We start from the raw sequence: 5543 nt of genomic DNA on the forward strand, positions 1-5543 counted from the left end.
GACCTTCATAGACAGCGCTTGGAGCTGCGCTGCAATAGCGGTGGCTGCATCGACTTCCAGAATACCTGCTACCTTCCTAGGCATCATCCTTTGAGTTGGGTTTTGATGCTCATTTGCAGCCATAGTCTCAATAAGATTATAAGCCTCAGTATAGCTTTTCGCCCATAAACCATTATAGAAACCAGTGATCACCATCCAATCGGACATTCCATGATGTGGACACTTTCTCAATATTTCCTTGTAGCGCTCCCAAGCTTCGCACATAGATTTTGTAGGTTGCTGCGCAAACTGAGTAAGAGCACTCCTCATAGCAGCAGTCTTTGCCATTGGATAAAACTTCACCAGAAACTTTTACGCAAGATCTTGCCAAGTAGTGATGGACCCAGCTGGTTCAGAATGTAACCAGTCCTTAGCTTTATCCCTCAGTGAGAATGGGAAAAGCCTCAGCTTGATAGCCTCATCAGTCACACCATTATATTTGAAAATACTGCAGATCTCGACAAAATTCCTTATGTGCATGTTGGGGTCTTCAGTCGCAGCTTCTCCGAAAGAAACAGAGTTATGCACCATCTGAATAGTGCCCGGCTTGATTTCAAAGTTGTTAGCTTGGATAGCAGGATGAAGAATGCTTCACTGAATGTCATCAATTTTAGGCCGAGAAAAGTCCATAAGAGCTGGATCTGCCGGAACAATATGATCACCCATGATTACTGGCTCCTTCTGCTCACTTCCTGAATCTGAATCTTCAAAATCTATCTTCTCCGGAATATCAAGAAATTCGCCTGTCTCCTCAGTTGTATCTAAAGTCCTCTTGCGAGTACGAGAATGAGTTTGCATAAACGCTCGCTAAAGTACCTGAAACACAACCGAAAACAATAAGTAACACGTCTTAATCACTGAGTCCAAACGACCAATGATGGTAAGTACATAAACTAAACAAATACGCCGAGTCCCCGACAGCGGCGCCAAAAACTTGTTAGGGCGAAAACACGCGCTAATATTCACGCAAGTATACGCGTTCGCAAGTAATATAGAATACTTTCTAGTTCGTTCCCACAGAGACTCGGACTAATTATGTTCAATTAAACTTACTCACCAATGTATGATTACTTCTCAATGTTAAGAAAATAACACTTAGATTTAAGTAACTAATTATTAACTACAATTAACTACTAAAATTAATCACTAAAAATAACTCTTCGAATTAACAATGTTAAAACACTCATGAGATCACAACTTCATTACTACTTCCTTCAATAGTCATTGTTATTACCCTTAGCATGCAATAGTGATGATATTAATCGAATAACACGAAACTGATAAAAGCCAACTTTTATTGTACTAATACCATTCTACCAAACATCCACAATTAAGATAGAAGTTTAATAGGCATCAATTATGTTGAGTCCCTATATGTCTACAGAAATTGACAACATAATGATTTAAGAACAAGTTATTCCTTTTTATTACACAGGGCGAATAAAACGGTTAGAGTTACCCACTGATCATGCAGACTCGTACATGAACCTATGCTAGCATGGCAAGTTCTAAATCTCGAGATCCATCGTCGCTTCACAAGAGATTAACACCCTATCTTATAAGTTCGCGACGCACATAAGACGAATACGCACAACCAATACTAGATATCATACAATCATCACACACTAAGGTATAAACAACTAACTAAAGAATTCCATAGTAAATCCGTTATGATCCCATGATCACGATTAGCCCATGTTAGCACTTATCGTCATCATGGGTTCATATGAAAACATGATAAATAAACACAAAAGAATAATAACTAAACTAATTAGATTAAACCAGAGTACGTCACAAGAGTAAATAGGTTCAAAGCAAAGAAAACTAGCATCCAACGTTACAACGAAATAAAGAATCACAAGAAAATATGCTTCCTCTTCGTTGTAGTGTACTAAAACGGTCTTCTTCCTTATCTCCTTCGCTCCTTGATTAATACAACGATCCAACACACGTGAAACATCTCTGAAATCTACTTATATAGGAGTCCCATAAAACTCAGATTACTCGGAAGTTGGAAGACAAACAGAAATAGGAGTCTAAAATAATAAATCTGATTTTCCATCCCTGCGCGGCCGCTCAGCATAGCTGAGCGGGCGCTCAGACCCCTACTGGAAAATGGTCTATTTTTGCGCCGTTTCTTCACTGTAATATGCTCCTCTCTTCCCTCTTGCAATGCTAGACACATGCCAAGGCTTATTTTTGATGAATTCTCCCCCGAAATGCAACTAATACCCTGAAATGCACAAACACTAGAAAAACGCATCAAATACACAAAATACTTGATTTCAAGACACTGATTTAAGCTATTATAAGATGTTCTAAGTGGTATAAAATTCCACTTATCAGTTACACAGAAACATCTTGATAAGGTTATCTCTGTTCAAGTGGTACTGGATGCTCATGACAAGCACAATGTTATCAATTCTTTCATTAACTTTTAGAGGTAAAGTCTGATATTACCAAGAGATGGTCAAACTTCATATTGAAGACCATCAGAGATAAACAAGAATTTTCGGTTCAAGAGTTACAGAATTCATTCCTAGTATTGTTGAAAATGATGGAAGTGAAATTCGAATGAAGAAGAATTCTGCTAAGCTTGAAGTGATATTGAAAGAGAAATGTCTATGTTAAAATGAAGATTCTTCTCATCCTAGGGTAATAAGACTGAATGATGGTTTAGAAAGAAACCATATCTCTGCTTTAAGGACTGCAATCTATCAGATTGGAAGTCAGAATGAAGAGATGAAGCAAGTCAAGACTACACTCTCTCAATTCCTGAGGATTAAAGAAGAATATTTGATATCAAGCTTTGTCAAGAATCATCATGGATTCAGATTGACTCAGTAAGATTGGTAAAAGCTACAAGGACTATAAGTTGTAGTTAGTTATCTAGTTAAACTCTTATTACATTTGTACTTAAATGTTTTTGACATCATCAAATCTATTAACTTGTATATTTTGCATAATTTACAAGCTGGGGGAGATTATTAGATATATTTGAGATGTTATGTCTAATATGTTTCATGTTTAGTTTTCAGATCTTAACAAACAGAACATATCAGGACTTACTGGAAGTCAGCACTTAATATCAGAACTTAAGGTCATATCAGAACTTAAGTTCGGGAAGACTTTCATATAAGGAAGGAAGCTGATTTACAGTAGAAGATCGCGACTAAAACAAAAGAAGATATGAATTAGAAGTTATCTTGTAATTGTGTACTATATAAACACAGACTTTGGGTTTACACTATATGTGTTATCATTATCGAGAAGATTATACATTGTAACCTAGCAGCTCTTAGTGATATTTGTTCATCACTGAGAGAGAACAGTTCCATTGTAACAGAGTTTATCTTATTGAATATAATTGTTTACTGTTACTTGTGTTAAATCGATTTGATTATATTAAACACTGTATTCAACCCCCTTCTACAGTGTTGTGTGACCTAACAGATTAGATCATGGAAAAAGGAACTTGCTGGTACCAGTTTGAGGGCCGAACGATTCCGGGATCAACCTCGCCGGAAAATGGCGGAGGTGTCGCCGGAAAAGTTCGAGCCGATTTTCCGCCTGATACGTGGATTGTTTGCAAAAACTGGTTACACAGATCGATTCGTGGCTTGGTAAAGAATGTATCTGCAATTGATGGCGTGTTTCGGGGCAGATGCTCGAGCTCGAGGTCAGCCAGCAATGGAAATTATTTTTAAATGGAAATTAAATCTAAATTATTTATTTATTTGATTTTAGTTTTAATTATTTAATTAGTCAGTTAATTTAAATATTAATTGATTATTAATTTAATTAGTTTTTAATTAATTTTAATTGAATATTTAATTGGATTTAATTATTTATTTTGATTTAAAAATTTCGAAAAATAGATTCAAGCTTTAAAATGTTATTTTTAAATTATTTTCAAGATTCAATAATTATTATGAAATTATTTTAAAGTCAGATTCGGGTATTCAAACTCTATTATTTAATTATAAAATGATTCGGAGACCCATTTTAATTCCGAAAAAATTTCAAATATTCGTATTAAATACCTGGAAAATCATTTTGACCCCGAATCTTCTTTGAAAAATTATTTTGATCGAATATCTTGCGTGCTATGTGCTACGTGCTATCTGACTGATGTGTTATATGCCTATGTAGTTACTGTTTGACGGTTTTTGCTGTAACTTTCAATCCGTAAATCGGATTTGGGTAAAATGAAGGGTAGATAAAAGCTTATGATGTCTATGTGATGATTAGAATGATATGAGATTGAGTATTGATAAATACTTGTGATGCCTAGAAGAGTAAGCGAGGCATAAAAAAGAAAGCCAGTGATCAGTAAATAGAACTGAAGTGTAAAAAAGAAAGCAAGTGATCGATGAATAGAAGCAAGGCATTGAAAAAGAAGGAAAGTGATGGAAAAGTAAATCTGTTAGATGGGTACGAGTAAAGTTGGAAATCATCGGTGATAAGGCAAGTACTTCTGAACCTTCTTCAAGATATATTACAAATATTTTCAAACTTTCTCATAATATGTTGCTAGTATTCAAAATAATCTAATTATTTTGTAAACCATGTATCCTTTTTTATATAGATCAGCCCTCAAAGAGTTTATCTAGAGAGAAGAATGAGTTTTCTAATTATAATCTAATTATAATTAATACTATTCTGAAATCCTAATCTATTATTTAATTAAGTCACACTTAATAAATTAATAACTTTTTTCAGAATTAGTTTAAGTAATTTCTCTATTTTATTTATTTAATTAATTAAGTCATACTTAATTAATATCATAAATAAAATAAATTACTTATTTAATTTAAATTCATAATTTAAATTATTTCTCCTTCAAGCGTTCTTTGTGCGTGACCCTGTAGGTTATTATTATGTTGGCAATAATTTTAATATCTCATATTAAAAATAAAAATAATGAGTGGTATTATTACGTTGGCAATAATTTTAATAACTCATTTTAAAATTTTAATAGTCCTCAAGTTCCCATGTTAGTTGAGGAAATTATTTCATGTCAACTTGTCCTTCTCAAGGAGTATTACATAGAGACGTTATTTGTGTTATTTATCATTTGATATGTACAATAATAAAGTGCATAAAATAAATTAGCCTACAGATGATCATTAAATTATGTTCAAGTGATCTTTCATATATATTCATAATATATATCTCCCACTATTTTTATCAAATCAATAGCCTTAACTATTAATTCGGAAAGAATATCTTCTATATCCCTTCTAGTGAGCCAAGATCCATATTTCACTATGTGTCAGGTCAGCTCTGGCTTTTCTACTAAAACATGATAATTTAGGTAGACAACATTTGTCAATTATATCAACTATATAACTTTTGGATAGCTTGGTGGAACAATATTTGTTCATATTTATCTAATATATTTGTCCAAACTATATGCCTCTAATTTCACAATCCTATTGTAGTAACTTAGTTAAGTCAAACCCAATAGTCAAAAAGTATCAATATACTTCAGCACATCTCCC

The 5543-nt window shown here is 33.6% G+C and overlaps 1 non-coding gene across 1 annotated transcript; it reads left to right on the plus strand.

The window, feature by feature from the left end:
- The first annotated feature begins 205 nt into the window (after nt 1–205).
- LOC141662687 (small nucleolar RNA R71) lies at nt 206–312 on the plus strand. Its single transcript, XR_012550788.1, has one exon. It is a non-coding gene; the product is annotated as a small nucleolar RNA R71 (small nucleolar RNA).
- The last annotated feature ends 5231 nt before the right edge of the window (nt 313–5543 follow it).

This window comes from Apium graveolens, chromosome 5 (assembly GCF_009905375.1).
Source record: "Apium graveolens cultivar Ventura chromosome 5, ASM990537v1, whole genome shotgun sequence".
NCBI classification, from domain to species: domain Eukaryota; kingdom Viridiplantae; phylum Streptophyta; class Magnoliopsida; order Apiales; family Apiaceae; genus Apium; species Apium graveolens.